This window comes from Macrobrachium nipponense, chromosome 5 (genome assembly GCF_015104395.2).
Source record: "Macrobrachium nipponense isolate FS-2020 chromosome 5, ASM1510439v2, whole genome shotgun sequence".
In the NCBI taxonomy this organism is placed as follows: domain Eukaryota; kingdom Metazoa; phylum Arthropoda; class Malacostraca; order Decapoda; family Palaemonidae; genus Macrobrachium; species Macrobrachium nipponense.
This window is the reverse complement of record NC_061107.1, coordinates 98,100,678-98,126,376: the sequence shown is the minus strand read 5'-3', so window position 1 is coordinate 98,126,376 and position 25,699 is coordinate 98,100,678. Positions and strand designations below refer to the sequence as shown.

At 33.9% G+C, this 25,699-nt stretch overlaps 1 pseudogene; it reads right to left on the bottom strand.

The window, feature by feature from the left end:
• Window positions 1–1,363: 1,363 nt before the first annotated feature.
• On the bottom strand, window positions 1,364–18,726 carry LOC135215128 (neural cell adhesion molecule 2-like; annotated as a pseudogene).
• Window positions 18,727–25,699: the final 6,973 nt, after the last annotated feature.

Here is a 25,699-nt window from a genome sequence, read left to right as displayed (position 1 = left end):
TATGTTAAGAATTATATTTCATAGTTTTTATTTCATTATTCTTAAGAATATCATGATGCAAAATTTACTGATTTTATGCAACTATTACACATCAGTTACGCTTACCGTAAACAGGAGCAGCAAGAATTCTTTAAAGACTTTTTGGCATCACGATATTGCGCTTTAGGTTTAAAAATCAGTTTGAGAAAACCATTTTGGTGGATATGAAACCTTAGAATTTCTTTACGATTTCTGAAGATCATTTTTCTCACTATAAAAAGTTTGGAGCAAAGAGTGATAGTTTTAGAAGAAAGATCCTCTCGGCTGATTTGTATAATCTGAAGCATAATGCATGTCTGGTTACGTAAATATGCAATGTTAACTTGAGTAATAAAAAGATATATCTCCCCTTGCGTTTGGGTATAATTTTTGTTCTGCAAAAGTCTAATGTCAGACGTTATTAGCTCTCTTTATGAAGTTCCAAACTTCGTTTACCTTGTATAATAATAATGAAAATATATCTAAAAGAGAATTCGCTCTGAATTAGAGAAAATTTAATTTTGCATTAGTCATTATGTTAGTATGGTTCATGAAAATTTAAGTTTTTCAGTATTAATCTCTTACATTATTTCTAGGATATCTCATTAGTAAACTTTCTAAGTTTACTAATATATATATATATATATATATATATATATATATATATATATATATATATATATATATATATATCGTAGTTCTTTCAATTTGTTAATAACTTTTTAACACTCACATGACATTCATCCTTTTTCAGGAGGGAAATGATCTATGGAAAAAAACTTGCAAGACCTGTATGTATATATATATATATATATATATATATATATATATATATATTATATATATGTAGGTATATATATATATATATATATATATATATATATATATAATATATATACATACACATATATATATATATATATATATATAGTTATGAGATATATATATATATATATATATGATATATATATATATATATAATATTATAGATTATATATATGTATATATATATATATATATATATATATATATATATATATATATATATATATATTAGTTCTTTCAATTTGTTAGTGAATTTTTAAAACTCACATGACATTTATTCTTAGAAGGAAAATGATCAAGGGAAAATTTGCAAGACCTTTAGATATGAAAATTGGCATTGGGGGTCCCATAAGAACTCCTATGTATTTGCAAAAATATATATTTACATGTAAATGGAGCCAGTAGATAGTTGCTTGACTGGTTACGCTTGGTAATTGTATAATAAACAAGTGGCATATTTAAATAAAAGAAACAGTTTTACAACACATTTTACTGTTATGGTTTACCATTCAGACGTCCTGACTATATAGAAATATGTACAAAACTCAATAGTTCAATGTTACCTGATCTTAACATAGTACTTAGTTAAGGGATGAAACTGATTTTAAAAGTTATTTCTGAAATTCTGGCTAGAATGAAGAAAGGTTTGTATCGAACTTTAAATGATGATCATGAAAATCACATTGAGGTATACTCTTTTATTTTCTTAATGAAATAATTTGGACATGAACCTTCATAAGTTTTTGTGTTAAAAATATATTTTGTAAGAATTGGTTAAAGCAAGTATATATTTCTAAAACATGGCCAACGTTTTATTTTTTAAGTACCCTCGGACTATGTAGGCGTTGGAATCTGATTTTAAGATATGATGACCAAATCTTCACAAAGCAACTAGTTGTACCAATTTATTGAAATGGCAATTTCTATAACAAAGTAACTAAATGTCGTTGGAAGTATGTTTATCCTTATCATGAATATCATCGACATCAGTTGCAACAGATTTCCAACAGTACTCGGGTTGAATTTTGACATAGTATATTGCTCAAGAACAATGAAAGGAATGTTATGTGGAACTGCACCGTAGGCATATGCCAATTTAAGCCTTATAATCTTTTTAACATTATTATCATTACGAAATTTTCGTATACTAGTGGTACTTGACGAAAGATCAGCCTGTATTTAAATGATGAACAGCCTTGTTAACAAAGTCATGAATGATCTAGTTTTGGAAGCTTCGGTTCGAGCATTTACTGAAAGGACAGTCAGTTACCTTGAAAGAGATAAATTCATTTATGTCATTCATTTATACACAATGAATAATATTATTTTTTACTCTGGGTTAAAGTCTTGTAAACCGAAATACCAGCATCAGCAGTTAGTCAACACATATTCCTTTGGTGTCAACATGCTAGTTTTTCCCTCGAAGCTACAGTCGGTAAACTACTGTTAGCGATTTTACCTACATCATATCTAAGTTGCTTACCATAATAGCAGTCGATCTTACTTCATGTAGAAAAAAATATTTAGAAAAATATCAAATCCTTCCATCCTCTTTGGTCTTCTACCAGTCTTGTGTATATGTGCGCATCAAGCCACAACAATAACCAAAGCCCCTTTAAAGGCCCCAACGAGATTGCTGGGAAGTAATCAGCGATTACATCATCTCGTGCAGATAACAAAATATCCAAATCGCTTAGTTCTTTCTGTAAGAAATGAGAGAAGTCCAAAGCTGATGCACCACAGAACAACTTGAGAGAGCCTAAATTCCTCCTCTGATGAGATAAGGAGACAGAAGGCAGCAAAGGTCACGACACTGAAAAAGCCGGACTTGCTGTGGGCTGTTGCGGCTCCGTTGCTGGTGGTCTTCATTGCCTCTGGGGTCTCACCTGCAAAATGGAAGAAGAAGACTCTTCTCAGTTGATAAAACAATCAGTACAAAAGCTGAGTGAGTAGAGCCCTCACATTCCTAGACGTCTAACTATACTCGTTTTTTTTTTTTTTCATCTCTCCACCCGTCTGTGGTGTTTGCGTATGGTAACACTGCGTCCCGGGCTTTAGATAGTTACATTCAGCTTACATTCAACAATTATAATAATATCCTATTTCGAATATTAACGGTGTAATTCGCATACAGTAAATTATTAAAATACTTTTCAGTTGCAAATGTACACCCAGATATCCTTTTATTTACCTAAAACTTACATATAGCGTAACTATCTAAAGTCCGGGACGCAGTGTTACCATATGCAAACACCACAGGCGGGTGGACAGATGGAAAAAAACAGAGTATAGCCTAGGATTTTTCAGAGCGATCGAGAACGATGTACAAAAGAAGTGTAGAAAATTATCTAAAAATCAACTAAATAACGGAAGCATATCTTACTTTCTAGCACATGCACAGAAACGGAAACTTCTTTGGCACTGGCAGGTTTACACGAATAAATTCCGGAGTCCAAGGAAGAGGCATTATGAACCGTGAGCGTCGACTTTGTTATTTTGCCCCTGTGTTCAGTGTTCACCTGAATCAAGCGACCCTCCTTCCTCCCGTAGTTCATCAACTGAAAGAAAAGCAAAAAATTCAACAACGTAAAGTAAGTTGGTAGGTAAAGAATAGAAAAAATACCAAGAACCTTTTTTTCTCACAGCTGTATTTCCCTGTACCTCCTCTTGCTTCTTTCTAATGAACACCATATTCTTTGGAAGCTTGAATTTCAAGGCAATGGTTCCTGTGGGGTTGTTCTATTTGAATAGGTTTCATCCTCTGAATAATAAAAATAATCGTCATGATAATGTTCTAAGAGGTCCACAATAAAAAAAATATGTTAAAATTCGTATATATATATATATATATATATATATATATATATATATATATATATATATATATATATATATATATATATATATATATATTATATATTAGTATTTTACCTTATGGATATTTTTAACTCAATGGCTGCTACTGAGTGATGCTAATATGAGGAATAATGTTAACTTGGGAAATTAATTAGGCAACATACAGATTAATAGTAAATCCAAGTTTGCAAGTTTGATGTGGTAACATTACTTTTTCATCGGATATATTAGGAAACAGGCCGCTGGATATACCATTTAACAAAACACTTTAATTGAGCTATTTAAATTATGTGTAAAAGAATGTAAACTTAAATTCAGTGTGAAATTTTAATCACAAAATATTGGTATTATGAATGGGTAACCCTTTATCCCCATTGTTAATTAATTTGTGTATGGAATAATCAAAATCATTCCACGCCATGTGATGACTTTTACATCAATCAAACTGGATAAACACTGTAAAAGAGAGTAGAACAGATTAAAATCTATGTAAGATATTCGCAGGTGAACAGTGGAATTTTTATGTTAGTGAGAACAGTGCAGGAAAAATATAGCTTATTCTGAAAATGCACTGGAAAGAAATATTAAGCCAAGTTTTATAGAAGAAAGTTATCGTCATAACATGATTATATCGGTCATGGTATGTAATAACTTGATCATATATTTTCAAAAGGAATTTATAGAATGTTTAAATCTTAAGGAAGGTAGATCTGTATGGAAAAAGGATTATCTTATTTGTAAACATAGTATCGGGGCCCAGCGCAAATGAGTTTTGCTGCCACTCAACCTTTGATACCTGCTAGGTGTGGAGTTTAGCACCAACGGTGTTTTCGAATCTCTGTCATGTCCCCATAGCGTATACATTGTGATTTCTATCACTATTTATAAGTCAGGACATACACTCAGTCTCACTTTTAGCCTGTGGTAATGTGTGATAAACAAATAAGGTGTTAATGTGACTGTAATCACACACACACACACACACACACACACACACACACACACACATATATATATATATATATATATATATATATATAAATATAATATATATATATGTGTGTGTGTGTGTGTGTGTGTGGCGTCTTCGGATCACGTGATAAAAAGAAAATACTAGGCCATTGAAGAGGAACGGGTATGGACAATCTGCAGTCTTTACCAACGTGAACGAGTATATGTTGCGGAATTGATGTGTTAAAGGTGACGATAGGACAAGCAAGCGAGTGAAATGAATAATTTCTTTTTGACGTGGGTTATCAAGAGATAGCTAATCTAGAATTTGTTACAATGATATTCCTTGGCCAGATATAATAACGAGAAAGTCTTGAGCGTGCATTGATCCATGGTGATTTAGTTTGTCTAATTTTACTCAATCGGGTCAGTAGAAGTGAGCTGACCCAGATTGTGTAATATGAATTTATGTATTTTCATTACTTTTTTTATGGATGCTGCTTAGTCACTCGTTTTGTCCTTGGTGTATATTTGGTCAGTGAAAAATGTACTACTTAATTTAGGCCCACTTTTCAATTAACTGATTTTTTAACTAAACTTTTTCCTTGGCTCTGGATACAGGGTCTTTGATGAAGTAATTATCTATTCCATCCTCCAAATGAGTTGGCGGTTCTTTTGTTCGATTATAACTGGTTGTCATGGTGCTTGCCACTTCTTTGCATAATGCGATTTATTTTCACCGAACCGGTATTAGACCTCGCTTTTATAAGGTCCTTGGGTTTTAAATCCTCTGTTCCTAGGATAGCAACGACTGCACCACGATAGGTCTCAAATGATACTTTGTAAAAATACAGATTGGATTTTGAACTATTCAGACGAAAAATTCTTTTTCTGTTGTCTGTATACCCTCTGCTTGCTTAGAAATTAGTCCTCTTTCGGAGATAATTACCCAAATTTTTCTTCCCTCTTTAATTAGTTTGAAAAGGACTTTAATTTTTATGCCGTTTGTACCATCTACGAAGGACTGGTGGCAGGACAAGCATAGCCGTGAGCATAGCCATACCGTACTAAGTACCGACCCCATCCTTGCCATAGGAAGGGATTTAGACCGATTCCTGAAAACTGCATCGTCCATGTGATTACCAAAGTAGTGCATTTAGTATCTTGGTTGTGCGTACCCGTTATACGGGATAATGGCGTAGGATACGAACATCAACCAAGAATTACTGAGATGAAGGGGCAAACTTCTAATGGACCCTCTCCATTTAGGAGGGTTAGATATGCGTATACGTATCTATATATATAAATATATATATTATATTTATATAATTAGATATAAGGACATTGTAGCTCGATATATGTATATGAATCACGGAAATGTGATATGACTTATATATATATATATATAATATATATATATATATATATATATATATATATGTATATATATATATATATATATATATATATATATATATATATATATATATATATATATATACGTGTGTGTGTGTGTGCGGAAGCTGAACTGGATTTCCTTAAAGACCAAAAAACCTTACACCTTTCTATCTCCTTAGCCATGCAGGAAGCCTATTTCAGAAGGGCGAATTTAAGAGAATACTTTAAGGGAAACGGAACCAGTCTTCTCTTTACCATAATGACAAGGGAATTTACCTTTTCTCTGTGATACCACAAAATGAACTCGGGTGGTGTTGGGCTGAAATGGACCATGCAAGTGAGGTTGAGGGTGCTGCCTTTGTCCAGGTAGATGCTCCTATCCCCCAGTATTTTCTGCCGTTGGCACTGAAAGGGAAATATCATACAATATAAATTATATATATATATAAATATCTTATGAATATATATATATATATAATATATATATATATATATCTAGTATATATATATATATATATAAATACACGCATATATATACTATATACATACATACATATATATATATATATATATATATATATATATATTATTTATATAGATATATATCATACACTATATATATATATACTATATACATACATACTACATACATCATATATATATATAGATATATATATTATATATATATATATATATATCTATAGTAAGAGAGGTTGGGATGACAATATGAGGGAAAAATGAAGAGCTTTGTTTGTATTTTCAATATCAGTCCTCATATTTTCAAACTATAATAATAATATCTACTCCCTCCTCTCCCTTCCTCTCTCCTCTCGCTCATCTCTCTCTCTCTCTCTCTCCCTCTCTCTCTCTCTCTCTCACCTCTCTCTCTCTCTCTCTCTCTCTCTCTCTCTCTCAGGAGGTAAAAGAGTTAAAAAATGGACGTTCTGTGTCCATTTTCATTCTCGAGCGACTCACTGACAACTTCGAGTTTGACGCTGACAGCAGTCACAGGCTTCGTGGAGATGGAACACTCGTAAAAGCCGGTGTCCGACGGCTGCGGGTGACGAAGGACAAGGACCCAGTCTCCTGACGAAGGGTCTCTGTGCGCTGAGAACCGTTCGTCGTTCGTAAATGTAAAGGAGCCAACAGTCAGAACGTGCAGGTCCTTGTGACGAATCCATGATACCTGCCGGTCAAACGATAATGAATTAATGTGGAAGGACAAAATATGGTACGAGACGTCCGTCTGTTTAAATCATGATGATAATCTTTGCCATTTTCATTGATATTCACTATTTTCGAAACGGATTCTTCCATTCTTCAGGTACTCACTAAACATTTAATAGGAATGATGTATCGCTGATGATTCCATCAGGAAAATCGTCCATTAGAATGTGAATGAAGCTCGTCCAAAATCTACATAAAGACTTAATTTGCGGATATGAAAATAGAGTATCTAACATTGAAAACATGCAAATAAATGTTTATTACAGTTTATTTTATGTTATAAGGAGTTATTTTCCTTTATTTTCATTTGCTTTTTGCCTTAAAAATCATTACTTTTGTGTCTGTATGAAGTGAGATGATGTCCTTTACAACACCTGTATCCTCCTCCTGACTGCAAACTAGGACAGTGTATAATAATAATGTCAATATTTAAACTCAGTGGATGAATATGAAGTCACTTTTCCAAGCGAATCGTGAAATGTCATCTCGTAATTTAATTATTCCTATGATCAATGAGATTTCGAACACTTTTTTTTTTTATAATAGGTCTTGCATCAGATTCTAAAAATACGAACTGTTACTCACTTGTGCGTTTTTGTTCCTGGTCTCCTTGATCATTAAAATAGAATAGAATATAGAATCTAGGCCAAAGGCAAGCGTTGGGACCTATGAGGTTATTCAGCTCGGACAGGAAATTGATAGCGAGATGTGAAAGGTGTAACGGGGTGGGGGGAAGTTGGCAGTTGCAATAGGCAACAAGTTTTAGCGAGGTTGGATAATCAGGTGGAAGAAAGAGAATATGAACGGAGCTACAGTAAAAGAAATGATGAGGCTGCAAAGACCCTTAGGTAATGCATACAGTGCACCACGTGACGGCACTACTCACTTGCGGGGTTGATCATTATGATAACGGTAATTTGCTTTCTTCTTAGTGTGCCACAGTTCGACCGCCTATCTCAGTATCAACATCTTCGTCCATGTAATGTATCCTATGTGTTTACAAAATATTGTCTTACAACAAAAATTAAAACTTACAGATTTGGCCCCGAGGCTTCTTGCCTTGCAGGGGATGTGGGCAGGAGCCCCAACAGATGCCAAAACAGTCCTGGGCGTGTCCTTGGCGAAATGCGGCCCTTTCGGAGGAGGTGAGTGGTTGTCTTTACCCCAGGTTCCGCCGGTGTCTGCTGAGGCAACTTTGTTACGATGTGGTTTCCCGCCTACTTTGCTGTCGACGACCAACATTTCACCTGATACAAAAAAAAGAGGTATATTTGTTAAAAGGAAGCAGTGACTGGTGACGTATACAATCTATACTCTGTTTTTTTTTCCATCTGTCCACCCGCCTGTGGTGTTTGCGTATGGTAACACTGCGTCCCGGGCTTTGGATAGTTACATTTACTTTACTTTCAACAATTATAATAATATTCTATTTCGAATATTAACGGTGTAATTCGCATACAGTAAATTATTAAAACCCTTTTCAGTAGCAAATGAACACCCAGATATCCTTTTATTTACCTAAAACTTACACATAGCGTAACTATCTAAAGCCCGGGGCGCAGTGTTACCATCCGCAAACACCACAGGCGGGTGAACAGATGGAAAAAACAGAGTATAGTGACCTTAGGTTTCAAAAAATGAAAAACTGAGAGAATAATATGAAAAGAAAGAAGCTGTGCATCTTGAGGGTTTTAGTGCATTTTGCGTAGTGAAATCGTGGCACTAGATCTTCTAGGGTAGCAACACGAAAGCCATATAGAACAGCGTTAAGATATGTTTAGCATAGAGCGTTCCTCCAAAGGAATTGCATGTATAGAAAATGATAACATTTTCCATCATCAAGTAGTGCTTGCACAGAGATAGCTGTTGTACAAGAATCATATAAATGCTCTCACATGCAAACGTATATATATATATATATATATATATATATATATATATATATATATATATATATGTATATATATATATATGTATATATATATATATATATATATATATATATATATATATATATATATATATATATATATATATATATATATAACAAAGTAATTATATTCCCAAAAGGTGTTTAGAGAAGCTATTGCCGTTGTAAGAGAGTCAGAGAGAACAATCAGACATGAAAAATGATGTAAATGAATTGAACGAGTACATCCTCCACAATGAGTGAATAAGAGGACCCAAAAGACTCACCAGTGAGGAAGATTACAAGAGCCGTGTGGAGGAGCTTTGAGCTCATCATCTTGGTAACCGCAAGCTGCTCTATGATGGATGACTATTTTATCATGAATACGCCCCTCTTCAAGAACCGCTTCTCCTGTGGACGGAGAAACAGAAGACATAAAAACTTGCAGTTACTTCAGGGAACTAATCTTTAATACAGAGAAATATTCGGAGCTAATACTGATATTTAGTTATCAGTTTGTTAATTTGTTAATTTAACTGCTTTTTCTAATAAGTAATCTCCCCTTTCTGTATTTCTCATTACCTTCTTTCGAATGAACACCATATTCTTTGGAAGCCTGAATTCAAGTCAAAGGCCCCTATAGGCTTGTTGCATATGAATGGAGTTCAGCTTCTAAACAACAACAACAACAACAATAATAATGATAATAATAATAATGATAATAATAATAATAATATCTCCTCACAAAGAAAGAATTAGATGTTTTATTTATAAGATTCATTTCGGTAAAGAATAATATTGGGTTCAGGACGATAAAAGTATACTTTTCCTTGACAACATGGTTTCAAATAAAATATTTGACTCTATTAAAGTGAGGCTGAAACTTTTTTTATAGTCTGTTGAATAATTATCACGGAAACCAAAAAACCTGAATGAAAGTAAATCGAAAAATTGAGAGACAATCTTTTACCATTACTGGTATCTGTACACAGACGTGAAAACTTTCTTGTATCGTTGTTGATTTAAATAATATTTGAAAGAAAACAGCAGCTTTATCAACACAGACTTTTGTTTACAGACGGCATCTCATGAGAATATCCTTAACACATATCGGTGTGGACGTAATCGCAAATTTACACTGACTAATTTTTTCGAGCGTTTATACAGTGCAATCTTCCAGTACGTCAGTGATGCTTATCACAAAGGAATTACTTTATGTATATCTTTTACTAATAACTGAAATATTTTCGTTATTAATAAATTATCTACATACTGAATTATGTGCATAAGCCAAGATTTGACATAATGCGTTAGCTAAGACTCACTCAATTTCATGGCACAAGTGGATCTAATTGCATGAACAGCCCTTGACTGCGTTGTCTCAATGACGTCTCAGTAAATGGTTAGGAAGCGAAGATGAAGGTCTATTCAAGAGAAAATTGGAATATATGAAAAGACTCTTCAGCCAACTCTCCTTAACAGAAGTGAAGTGTGGATGTTCAATGTAAATCAAAGAATATAGGAGGAAATGCGTGGAGATTATAATCTTATATTCTTCTATTTTTGGAGTAAGAAGACTGGAAGAATGAGGAATTTTGATATAGAAACAGAAATAGTGAAAAGATTAATTTTGCCAGGAAAGGTGGACCAAGGTATTTTGAAAAAGGTTGGTCATGTGGAGAGAATGGAGAGCAAACTGTTGGTAGAAAAGTTGTACATTCAGACATTTTATGAGGACGGTAAAGGTGGAAGAAGGAGCAAATGCTAACTCGACAGATTTGGAGTTACGTTGGTGGAGGTGAAACATACATGAAGCGCGAGACTGTATTGAAGGGGAGAAGAGTTTTGTACTCGGATGTTCAACACCCTGTTGATGAGCCCTTTTGTGTCAACTTTATATTTGAAGCAGCTGATATTCTGGAAGTTTTCCGCTTCGTGATTCAGAGGGTAAAAAGATTAGTGTGGCCATAGCAATCGTTTAGTTATCTTTCAAGACTAAATATTCACATAGATAAATTAAAGACAATCAGAAATATGCTCAGTGCTTTATAGATTATGTAAGTCAACCAAAAATAAATTTGCACAAAACCATCAAGTGAACTGAATGTATTCATTTGACGTAATCTGTAGCGTAATTTTACCATACTATACAGAAGTTTCAAGTTCTCACCATTCTGACAAGATCGCCTGTAAATGTAAAAGTCAGAAAATAAAAAATAATCTTACTTGTAATGTCCGCGAGGGTTCGTTTCCGTAGTTTCCTGTTCACAAAATATTTCTTGCTTAACGTTGATTAGAAATACCGCTAAATGGGAGGTATATTCAGATTATCTTCCCTGTAGTTACCCATATTGTTGACAGTTAATTGAATTTTCTAGTCTAAGCAAAAAGATACAAATTGAAATTAACCTACCTAAAATTCCTACGAGAACAACAATGTTCTCTCGGATGGTTTCCCCATGGCTTATAAGGGTTTTCTAATTTCTCGCTTCCTTTTTTATTAATTCTAGCCAATGCGTTTAGTAACAGTGGACGAAAGCGTCCTGTTCTTTGATCTTTCTTGAGTTGTTTGTTATGGCCTTCTTTGTTTAAGAATGCAAATATTTCTCGTTAGTTTGTCGCGGGACATTAAGCTTCATGTTTTCTTAAATGTTTTTTAGTGAGCTAAAGTAGTTTAAGACTCATTATATCATGGAAAACAGTTAAATACTCCGTAATATTTTATCAGGGGTAAGTAGGTTATGTGAGCCACAGAATCGCCATTATTAGTGCACATCCCAAACTTTGATGTATGATTACGAAAAATTACAGGGACTTTCAATACTAGTGGCCTAAAATATATTCTAATAATAGAATTATTAAGAGTTACACTCTTATATAAGTGCATGTTATCCTAATTATATTTTTTACTTCTTTCTTGTTCATTATTATTGTGGCACTGGTATGTGACTCATACTGTGTATGACAGAACAGCAGAACCTAGTATTTTTTATAGTAAATGGAACGGATATGAAAGATATGATTATCATAGTTAACTTCATATTTTGTTAATACATATTTTATAATGAAATCCTTTATATCACAATAATTTAATATTTCTTTTGGGGGGAGGGGGGTTGGGGGCGGGAAATATTTAGCCCCTTGTCATCGTCGTTTAAAGGAACCTCAAATGACCTAGGAAGTTTCGAGGGTTTTATTAAAATGCAAGACAACTGAAGTCTTCTTTTCTTTTCATCAAAAATGGGTCACTAAAAAATAAAAGCAAAAGTGACGACATTTTGTTGATTAACTGAGCTCTGGAACGAAGTGGTATATACCTTCTTTCTTTTTTGCCGGAGTTGAAATTATTCACGGTGTCAAGTGGCGATGCTTTATGCAAACTTTGAAAACAGAAACGTTAAAAGTTAAGCTTCCTTGTCATGGCTGTCAAGTTCGCTGTCATTCCTTTTCTTAACGTAGTGATCTTCTGACTGTTTTGTTAAAAAAATTGTCGATTTTGTATACATAGTTACGCCCTCTCTCTCTCTCTTGCAGGGTACAGTGTCATCATAGATTAATAATCCACTTTGGCATGATGATTCATGATAAACAGTCCAAGGGTAGACTGTGATGAAATTCTAACCCGTTGAACTAGAAGAACTTTTGAAAGGCACTAAGAAGCAAAGACGTTGTTATAGAGATCTAACGAAGAAATTATGGTAATAATATGCAATCAAAACTACAAGTGAAAATCCCTTATAATTGTATCTGTTATGTAAACTATTCCACCCTATTTAGTTTATCACAGGATACTCATTATTTCAGTTTTTTTCCCTTTCTAGATATATACATTTTAGCAAGATGGCTTTGTAAATCCCATGACGGAATGGAATATAGAGAGACTGAAAGAGTACAACGGTGTAACAGAGAACCTCGCTGTTGCAGTATGGAATAATTGTTAGGAGAGGGTGGACAGCAAGACGGAAGAAATACAATTTGAACGGAGGAACAGTAAAAGGAATGAAAGGGGTTGCAACTAGGAGTCGAAGGGTGGCGGCAAGGAACCTTTAGTAATGCCTTCAGTACACCCCGTGAGGTGCACTGACGACACTAGCCCCTGCTACGGAGGTGAATCCTATGGCGTTGCGGCGATGAAAACATTATTATCTTCACATTCTAAGTCTGTCAAGTTAACATCGTTAGTCCAACCTAAACCTTCTGTTAAATCTCCAATAAATTCCTACTTTGCAAAATCTTGGCAACATAATATTTCGGTGTAGCACTCGACTCTTTATTGAGCATCGTATCAACTGCAAGGCTGTCAATCAATTACACTATCTTCACCGTTTTCCTACTCTATCTGTTATACCTTGTTCAATAATCTAGCCTCGTGAAATCATCACTAGCCAATTACAAGCTCATTACTTAATTAAAAATAATATTAACTATTCTGCATCAAAGTGCACCATATTACAACCTATTTTCTCTGAATTGATGGTTCCAGCCGTTCATTGGCAATCTCTCCCACTATTTGCCCTTCAATTTGTCATTGTGTACCAAATCCATCCTTTTGCATTCTGCTACCAGATTAACTTTTGCGTGTGTATCGGCTGTTGAATGAAATCTGACTTTTTTTTTTTCCACTCATTGCCAAATAATCAGACTACCAGTTCCAGTAAGACTATTTAAGATAACGCTCCTTTCTGAGCAAGTGACACAATCCACAGGACTATATTTCTACTTCTCACGGATTCCTTCCGCAGCGATGCCGTTTCCGCTCTTCATACAATGTCATCTCTTGTCTTTATATGCTACTGACCCATTTTTCTATTTCACAGCACTAAATATGCTTACAAAAATATCTAAAGCTATCTTCCTATATATATTATATTATATATATATATATATATTATATATATATATATATATATATATTATATATATATATACATATGTATATTTAAGCATATATATATAGTATGTATGTAACTAATAACCACAATGCCCTCTTAAATTCTCTTGACACTTTTTCGACCCGCGTCACTACGATGCCTAGCATCCACAGGGAAGAATGTAAAATAAACTGCTTTCCGTAGAAAGATTCAAACGCGCATCCGTAGTATCAGAAAGAAGTCACATGTTGTCAAGGGGGTAACGTGACCTCGTTCTGATACCCCAGATGCGGGTTCAGATCCTGCTAGTGACGTTAGAATTTATCCTTGTTCTTCCCAGTGGTTCTCAGGCTTTGTAGCGACTGGTGTGTCCAAAAAGTGCAAAGAAATTGAGAATTTAAGAGGGCTTTGCGGTTATTAAACTACACGCGCGCACACACACACACATATATATTATATATATATATATATATATATATATATATATATGTGTGTGTGTGTGTGTGTGTGTGTGTGTAATATATATATATATAATATATATATATATATATATATATATATATATGTGTGTGTGTGTGTGTTGTGTGTAACCATACAATTGTTACCAATATGAAGGGAGTCTTTAAGGGTATCTTTGCTAGCCACATGCAATTTCCCCTGATCGTTGTGGACTTTAGTACCAGTTTAATGGAAAGTAGGCAGTTGGGCGAAAGGCTGCACCAAGATGTAAGTAGTTAAGATGAGTCAAGGCCGCCAATAACGTTAAGGGAAGGTATACTACACGAGCAGTATGCCTAGCAATCGCGTCGTTCTGTGTAGAAAAATCTTCCCCATTAACCGTTTAACGACGATAGTGTTTTTCCTGTCATCCGTAGCAGCCATAGCGTTCACACGATTCTCTGGCTGTAATTAACTTGGTGATATTATCATACAAAATAATTCATAAACGCCAAGTAAGACGTCCAGTGAAAGTGGTAAAAAAAATAAATAAAAAAGAATCAGTGCTCCCATGTGAATCCGTTAAAAGTTTACATTTGGCTCCAAGGACTCTCATAATATTTATTGAATATTTTATGAATGAAGGAAGAGTTCCAAGGCAAGATAATTGTCTTTAGTAACTGTTTGTTTTCATTTCATAGTTGAGTTGGCACACACATATTTAGGCCTAATATTGCTATTCTATGTTTCAGTAAAATGCCTATACTCTGTTTTTTTCATCTGTCCATCCGCCTGTGGTATTTTTGTATGGTAACACTGCGTCCCGGGCTTTAGATAGTTACGCTATGTGTAAGTTTTAGGTCAATAAAAGGATATCTGGGTGTACATTTCCAACTGAAAAGGGTTTTAATAATTTACTGTATGCGAATTACACCGTTAATATTCGAAATAGGATATTATTATAATCGTTAAATGTAAGCTGAATGTAACTATCTAAAGCCCGGGACGCAGTGTTACCATACAAAAACACCACAGGCGGATGGACAGATGAAAAAAACAGAGTATAGTACTGATTTGTTGCCATTTTAAGAATGACTTTCTCATGATTTATTACAACGAATGAACATCCATAGTTTACTACTGTTCCTTTGCGGGTTATTAGTCTAATTTCATTTCAAAATCTGCTTACATAATTCTCATTTTAAAAATAATTGCCTAATATTATGCATAATCATGAATAGACGTGTATAGGCGTATTCTTGTTTTACATTATTTCGCCATAATAAATGTTTATTGTCATTTAGAAACTTACTTGCATATATAGTTTATACATAACCACGAATAAACATACAAAGGCCTATTCTGCTTTAACGAAACTATAGACCTACTGTATGCTAGACTGTATACCACTAGACTATGGATTGCTTTGCATGTCTGGAATAAATAAGCTGCTAGAAAGAGTGATTCTGATTGTCTCATACAAATGTTTTCTCTTTTTTTTCTTTTTCTATAAGAGGGGAGACCGTATGTTCTCGGGTAATTAAACCAGTCACCAGGGTAAAGTTTCAAATCAGTACATATACAATCGTGAGAATTTTTTCATTTCTTCAACCATAGTTCAGTTCAGACTCTCCTTTACCGCTGAGGTTTTGCAGCTTCTGCTGCAAGAGCGCAGTCAGTCTAGCGTCATCACAGCGGAGCTTCCACGTTCTAACTCTACCAGGTTTCGGCAAACTGGAACCGGATCCGGCGATCGTAACGTCTATGGGACCCTTATGGGGCCCTTAAATATATCTTCTGTTCGATTCCTAATTTAAGTAAACCATACAGAGCTGGTGAAGAGTGATATGACTGAGTTAGGCCTATACCTATATGTAATTAAGAATAACTGCACAGGTGATATACTAGCCAACATAAGAGATAGAGACACGAACATTTTATTGAAATTGTTTTCACGTGCATGAAAGGGGCCCATTATTTGTCGGATAAAGGAAGGGGACAGTTATTTTCGAGGGCGAGAGAGAGAGAGTGACTGAGGAGAGCGTTGCTCATAACTGAATGGACCATAGGTTTATGAGGATAGTTCTAGAAATTAAAGAGCATATACAATATGTATATTTTCCATTCGATTGCTAATGAAGATAAACCATGTTCACTGGTTAAGATTGACAAAACTGTAATTAGACCTATACCTATATTGGTTGAGAGTAACTGCAAAGAGAAAATGCTAATCAACACGAAAGCGAGAGAGAGCAAAATTTTATGAGAATAGTTTCATGTGTATGAAATAGCCAGTTATTTGTGTGGTAAAGGAAGAGGAAGATTACGAGAGAGAGAGAGAGAAGAGAGAGAGAGAGAGAGAGAGAGAGAGAGAGAGAGAGAGAGAGAGAGAGAGAGAGAGATTTCATTGCATACGAATAAGCCTACTTTTGTCAGGAGGTTAGGAAGATGAAAATGATATTTTCATATCCATACACACACGGGAAATTTACTCCAATTTTTTCATTCGTATAAATAGGTCTTTCACAATTTTTTTTTCTCGTAAGGAATGTGAGAATGATAAAATACACGTGTATGTAATATATATATATATATATATATATATATATATATATATATATATATATATATATATATATTATAATTGTATATATTAGCTTTTCTGCATCTCATGAAATATCTCCTACCTATAACCGAAGAGAATGATAATGAGGAAGATGTCACAGTTAATTTAATGGAGAGAGAACCAGAATCTGTGATAGAAGATGAGTCCATAATTTTTTGGGAGGATTCATAACACAAGTTTAGGAATAAGTATCCATCTTTAGATTCAACTGATATAGATGGAACAAGTGAGGATTAGAGCCCATATGTAAAAAGAAAATGAATTTATGGACCTGTACAATTTCAATAAGATCAGCAACATATGGAAGAGTTATTCAGAACCTTCCATGAAGAAACGTTGAAGCAGGGAGTCATGGCAGTTTACAGTCTTCTTGATATTTTCAAGGAAAAAAATGTTGATGTTCCGAAGGATATAATAAGCTATTTTTTAGATGCAGACTTTATTTTAGAATGAAAATATTAAACTCAAAAGGGGAACAAACATTGCAAAGTAAAGGTAATAAAAATAATGAAAAAAAAAAAGTCCAGTAATTTTTTCAAGAACATTTGATAGAATTACGGCATTAGTAACGGAGTGTTAAATAAAATATGAATAAAATTTTTACTATTTCCCTACGTGCCCATTCTCTTGGCTTCCATTTCTTACCATCAGTTTGCATTTAAATGTAAGTTTATGAAGAAAACTAATTATAATAACAAAATCAATGCTATGAACTCAAATAGGAGTCAATAAATTGTATAAACGCTCATCACCAAGTTTCCCATGTAAATCCACTGAGCATGACCATCCTCCTAGCTGCCTGCGCGGAAACTCAACTGATCTTACACACACACACACACACACACACATATATATATATATATATATATATATATATATATATATATATATATACACCGAAATCACAAAGGCTAATTGTCTTCGGGCATCTTCCTTTCGATATATTATTTCTTTTGGGTATAAGGAATTAATGACCATTGAATCCTTTCTCAGGATTTGTACATTTTTAACCGATGTATGTCAGTATGTACACAAATATACATATATATATATATATATATATATATATATATATATATATGTATATAGTATATTCAGTCACCAATATGTATGACTTTCTGTGTGTATGTTCATAAAAGTTTATCTCTTAACAGTTTACAAAGTAAAATTGGTAAAAAAAAAAAAAAAAAAAAAAAAAAAAAAAAAAAAAAAAAAAAAAAAAAAAAAAAAAAAAAAACTCACCTTCGTGTCTGAAATAATCCTTGACTTTACTTCCACATGGCAGTAAAGTATTTGTCCTAGCTTGCCAAGTTAGTAAAAGAAACAAATTTACATATGCTCGGCTTTTTGTACATTTTGTTTTATTTGTGTCGGTTATGAGAAACAACTTCTATACATGACACTAAGTTTTTTCTTCTAACATCCTCACATTGTCATTTTTAAAAGATTTAATTAGGTTGTGATAAATTGAAATTATTCAATTGCAAGGATTTAGGTTCATGCAGAATCAAACGGCGAAATCAAGTTTTTACATTCACTAAAATGCGACCAGTCAAAACGCAATTTACGCGCACGAAATTAAGATCACTTTTTGACCATACCAGAACTGGGATAGACTGACGACTGATCAGAGATTACGAGTACCGACTCTGGCAACTTGATCTCTATGATCAAATCGTACTCTTCACTTCGACGACCTAATAAGATGAAAATTATCTGTCCGTATCCTGTGAGCGTTATATGTAATTATTGAAATAAATCTACGTAGTTGTATGCAATATATTATCGCAGATATTTGATGAAGGATTTCTGGAAGCGGTAAGATTTATACGTCTGGCACCACTGGGTCGCTCGCCTGGTTAACGCACGAACTCGTTCGTATTCAGCTGCAGCTTCTGATGAGAATGGAAATATAAAGCATGCTCTCTTGTGTCTAAGATGCAGAATCCTCAAGCTAATTTAACCATTCTCCTGATAAAATATCCTAGATAAGAAGTAATTTGGTAGGTTTCACCATTAACTCGAATCTCTTGTGTCAAAGCGACAGCAGCGATGGGTCTTATTATTTTTTTTCTATGTCCTCAAACGTCTGCTATTATTAGGCAGTCGATAGTTATTCACTGATTTGCCAAAATTCAAAAGCTTCAGAAATATTTTCCATTGAATTATTTTTTCTTTCCCACGCCCCCTTTAAACTTTCAGTTGCTGTTGGAGCAAAGTATGGATGGGTTGCGGTGCGTTTAAATCAAACCGGCCGTATGCCAGCACAATCTCTTGTCCGAAGGTGACCCCTTATATGTAGTGAGGTGTGAACTGGAGTCAGAGGTCTAGTGTGGAATCCCGGATTTGACCTACCCTAGGCAAAAATAGGTCATAAACAGCAGGTCAAAGTTCAACTCTGAAAGCATATTGGAGTAACCTGTATTGAAGAGCTTGTCTCAGTTTAATATCAGTAATTGTGTTTAATAGGAAAAAAATGATAAGCGAATAAGTAAAAGTTATTGGAAAGCAATAACCGCTTTCTATCAAAGAATTAGTCGGCAGATATAGTTTTTTTTTTTTTTTTATGCAGTCGCATTTGATTTTTCAATGGGAAAACATTTTCAAAACAAAACCCATGATTTACGAATCACTGTTAGTCTGGGACGCAGACTAATCAGAATCAGTGACGTGGAGCACAGCGTCATCCAGTCCTTCAGCATCATTGACTCCCTTACCCTCCCGACACCCTACCTAACCCGCCCCCACCCGGGCCGGGGCAAACAGGTTTTCAGGAGGAGGGTGGCTGTGTCATGTCTCCCATACCTTCTCGATCCCCTACCTACCCCACCCCCTACCTGGGCCGAACAAACAAGAAAGATCCAGTCAGCTTTTGTTACTGTAGATAGTTACGGTTGAATGTCACTCGACATGATAAAAACTCATGTTTGAATTGATTGTTTGATACTCACAGTTTTACCACTGATTTGACCGAATTAGTTGCATTAATTTTTGATATAATTCTTACGTTAAACTCATGGAGGTTAATGCTACCTCTCAGTTTCAAAACTAGGGATTCATTTCATTCATGTGTACTGAAGTTGACTGATAACTATTGGACAGTAATAAAATTCATAGTAACTTGCATAATTCCCTTGCATCTAAAAGTCATAGATTTTGTCTTATCGATTATATCTTGTTTATTTATTTACTTCCCACGTCAGTTATCCGTTTTGAAACTGTATGTTCTCTTATTTAAATTTCGAGATATATTAGACCATGACAAAGTAGTGCGGGATTTTGCTTTGCTATATTAAAGCGGCCTTTTGTTTTATCGTCGTGAAACAATGTCCAAGGAAGCTACTCCTCGGGGATGTATTTGAATACCTTGGAAAATTTAGTGTCGTACGTGATTACCTGATTTATGACCCCCTCCCACTTCATTGACCTTATTGTACTCTGTACTGCCTTCGTCCCAGTTGCAATTCCTTGGTTTGGTTGTTCTTCATGGAACCTGTTGTTATTTACATTTCAAAGTTGCCCAAGAGAAACAGGAGAGACAATTTCATTACTCCCTTTTCCGAAACTGATTCCAAAACATTTCATCTTGTAAATAACTACTTCTCAATTACAAACGGTAACTAGTTAGTTCACCTCGGCTTAGGCTTAATTATATCCGTCGACATTAGATATACTACGAAGAATATAAGAATATATACGATTTAATGACTATGTTCCGACCAGGAAAAAGTTATGATTTCGAGTTGACTTGTAAAAAATAAATACAAAAGTAAATCTCATAACAGAGTTCAGCAACAACCGATTTCACCTCAATCAGCCAAAAACAAGGCATTCGTGAAAAGCAATTCTGTGTGATTGGAAATTAGGTGAACAAAGAAATCAATTTAGACGTGTTTAAACGGCTTAATTTGGGGAAACCTTTTTCTCGACTCTGTTGTTGCAGCTGAATAAATTCAGTCAGTAAAGTCCCCCCCCCCACCAACCTTTTTTTTTTTTCTAGCTAACTCATTCTCTAACCTGTAGCACTTATTGTTATCAGTTTTTGCGTAGTATCATATTTCTCTCGGTTTCAGAACCTGTGGTATACCTTTCAGATGACATGTTGAGAAAGTTTATTCTCTTAAGATTACATTACCAGGAAAAAGGATAATAATAGTTTTGGGTGACGAGACGTTAATGCACAGAAGCTTCATTCTACATAATATTTTGGAAAGTGTTTTAGAATAAACGCGGAAATGTTATTACTTGCGTCCTACTATATTTACCACTTGCTCTTCTCAACCAAGGAAATGTATATGTAAAGAAATTAAACAGTCAGTCAACATTATTCGTATACTTTTTAAATGTGAGTCACAAGGCGGAAAATCAATTCAGGTTCAGATCAGGATAATTAGAGCGACGTGCAAGCTTAACAAGTCATTGGCGACCTGTGATATGATGTAACTCTCTGTTGTAAAAATATTAATTTTTCACTCAAAGTTGCACTGGATGGAAAATTTGAATACCCTTTTTGTAAGCAGATCAGATGAGTGGATTAAATGTAAAGTGAAAGGGGTGAATTTTGGTGCTCAAATATATTAGCATGTAATGTAGAGCAAGCACTTTGAATCTGCAAATGTTGAGAGCATTTGGTTAATTTGATACTATGTTTTCAAGGTGTGTGAATGAAGGATAGGGCCTGGAAAAATGTAAATTGTCAGCAAAGGCATCAAAATGGAGAAGTATAGACGTGGAGATCGTTAACGAACCGAAGAAAAATTGCGAGATATAACAATAAAATGCATTTCTCTCTTACATGTGGCTTGGTCAATAATTTTAATCTGCAAAATTTCAAAATGACAAGTCGTAACTTTCAATCAAACAAACCACATCCCCAAAATGTGTAAGCATGTATGTATGTATGTATGTATGTATGTATGTATGTATGTATGTATGTATGTATGTATGTTTCGTAAGGTTTGCCTGTGGGTATCTTACCAGGAATCTGTCTTGCAATAATACATATATATATATATATATATATATATATATATATATATATATATATATATATATATATATATAGATCGTTCTGACAATTTTACAGCCATTATCATAAATTAGAACAAAATTCCCACAGTACGTTTTGATTTATTTTATGCTATATATTAAATGCAACCATTTAAATATGAGACTAAGATTCGAAGGGATTTCAAAAGAAATCAATTTCGTACAATCCTCCACGTGATCGCATATTCCGGTCTTCATAAAGATGGAAATAGAAGTGAAGAAATTGGCTGCACTTCCATCGTGCATTTATCATAAGATTTCATTGGATAAGCGTGTGAAATATGATAAAAAAACGAACTTCTGTTCAGAGCAGAGATAATGCAAGCCTGTGGTGATGAACTAAGTATGCTGAATAATTACTGGGAGTCAGGAATAAAAAATGGAATACTAAATAACATACCAGTGGAAAGGTAGAAAAAAAGTTGTGAATATTTCAGGCAGTTTAAGCTGAAGGTATAATAAGAGCGGTTGAAAAGATGAAGAATACGAAGGCACAAAGAGTTTCTTAGATGACAAATATATTTGGTACGGAATCGTGTTTAATTGGTCCTAGAACGGGACGTTTTTTCTGATAAGAAAATTTTTCTTCGGGAATGTGCAAGATGAATGACTTTTCCTTTGAATAAAGGTAAAGAGACAGAGATGAGTGAAAAAATAAGGGTACAACAACATTAACTATATTGGAAAAGAGTGTGATAAGGGAGGAATTTCATCATGGAACGGATTATAGTAAGGATGCTGCACGGAATTAGGTTGGGAATAAGTTGAGGGAGTTATGGGAATTTTATATATATATATATATATATATATATATATATATATATATATATATATATATATATATATATATACATACAAAAATTTTATGGATGTATTTATCAATATCTATCTATTCATAAATTTATAAATATACGATATATATATATATATATATATATATTTATATATATATATATATATTATATATTATAATATATATATATATAGTACACGTATATTTATAATTTATGAATAGATAGATATTGATAAATACATCCATTAAATTTTTGTATGTAAGTACGTATATATATGTATGGCATTTTCGTAGCGATGTAACGACCCCAACCACCAGCTTTTTATAATATACAGACAACCAAACTGGGTGGCGTTGGTGAGTGGCCTGGCGCTACCGTTCACCTCTGAAGACTTCCCGTTCAATGCTTGTTATTGTTAAATGAATAAAAGCAAGTGACTTCAACTTTACATAAAGTTCTGGCCGTGTTATGCATCGTTTTATTGAAACATTGAATATACTGTAATGGATTCGCGTTGCAGCCTGATGGGAATTTGTGTATCAAACTTACTGCAGAACAAGTTGTATTCGGGGTTGCATCAGAGTTAAATCCCAAAACTTGTCAGCAAAACCGGAGGGATGTAGTTAAATGAAATTTAGAGCTATGCAACCTCTGTAAATTTCTGCTATAAATACCTATAAAAACTATTAAATATTTTTTTCTTTTAAACTCACGATCAAGTTTCCCTGTGACGAGAAATTCAATGGCAAGGAACCCTTGTCAACGAGAAGTTCTTTCCAATTCCGCGGTTTCAGTGAAGACTTTCCCTTTTTCGAAATACTGATTCCATCCAGCCCAAGGCTACGCGAGGCTCAGGGCTCACGAAAATGGAACTGCCAATTGAGGAAGCCTCCGTCATATGGGTTGGGGTGATTAAAAACTCCAATACGACATTGAATCGAAAATCTTCCCTTTTATTCTTTCATTTGTGATTGACTGAAGATCTTATCCGCTCTCTATAACAGAAGTAGATTTTTTGTTTTGTGCTGGACACCGTAAAAATGTCTAGTCTACAATGTCGAAAGAATGCACTCCTTCACACAGTAAAATTCCTGTTCTTTAGCCTTACTGTCCTATTTACCTTCAGATAATTGTTGAAATTCCTTGTTTCAGTTCTTAATAAAACTCTCTCTCTCTCTCTCTCCATCTATTGTTCCATTTTTGACTGGCCAAGGAATTTATCATCTGTATACCTGAGGTAGATATTTTGTTTTGTGGTGGACGCCCTAAAAGTGCCGAGTTTACAATGTCGGAAAAATGCATTCCTTCACACAGTAAAATTCCTGTTCAAATTTAACCTTACCTTCCTATTTACCTTCAGATACTAATTGTTGAAATTCCTTGTTTCTATTTTTAGGAAAACTCTCTCTCTCTCTCTCTCTCTCTCTCTCTCTCTCTCTCTCTCTCTCTCTCTCTCTCTTCCCATCTATTGTTCCATTTTTGACTGGCTAAGGAATCTATCATCTGTATACCTATGGTAGATTTTTTTTGTTTTGTGGTGGACGCTCTGAGAATTCTCGGTTTACAGTGTCAAAACTATTGTTTATCAACCCTGTACCAGCCACAAATAATAAATGTGTCTGCAATTCTTCGATAGTCATTTGCTTTTAATTTAAATTTTGTCATAAGGGAAAAAACAGATTCTGAACGATCACAACATACCATTGTGTTTTATGCTTTTCTTCACTTTTTTATGTATCTATTGCTTGGTATCAGTTCGAAGATTTCATAATAGTCTGGTTTTTGTTAATATTAAAACACAGTAATATTACGAATTACCATCGCAATATATAAATTGTGTTTTGTTAAAGAAAAAGTGAAAGTGGACTTTAGTTTCATCCGTGCGACACACATCTCACTTATCCTATGTCAAGAATAGTGAACATTATTTAGAGAGTTTGATGTTCAATAGTTTCTTTTCCTCCTTATTTTCATGAAGGATACAAAGCTGTTAGAAAATATCTGTATTTTCTTCGTAAAAATTAGGAAGAAAAGAAACTATTGAACATGAGACTTCAGATAGTTTAAATAAAGGAGACAGGTGTGCAGGAAGACATAGTATATTTAAAAGGAAGAGTTCCAATAACCACAAAATAAGAAAAGATTGTAGGATTGAGGTGAATGGTATTGCGTATAGAGCATCTACGCACTGCTGAGACTTATCTGGGTGGGTAATAGCGTGAAAGTCTTCTGCCGAAAATTCATTCACCATTGACTCAGCGGATGAAGAATCTTGTGTTGATTTTTTCCTATAAAATGAGTTATGGTCTGTATAATTATATGCACACTCATATATATATATATATATATATATATATATATATATATATATATATACATATATGTATTTATATATATATGTATATATATATATATATATATATATATATATATATATATATATATATATATTGGAGTAGGGAGACGCGTTCTGTCTTTTATCCATTTATTTGGCGCCGACGTTTTGTATCAGCTCTTAGCCCTTTCACTGTTCTTCTGTGTTTCTGTTTTAATTCTGTTTTTTATTCTTAATTTATTAAAAAGGTTTTTTAATTATGATGTTGGTAAACAATGTGCATATCTTTTACTACTTATACGCAATTGATGTGTAAATGGATAAAAGTCTGATCGCGTCTCCTTACTCCAATAGGATTATCCTTAAGTAATTGCTCGTCTTCATACATAACATACATACATA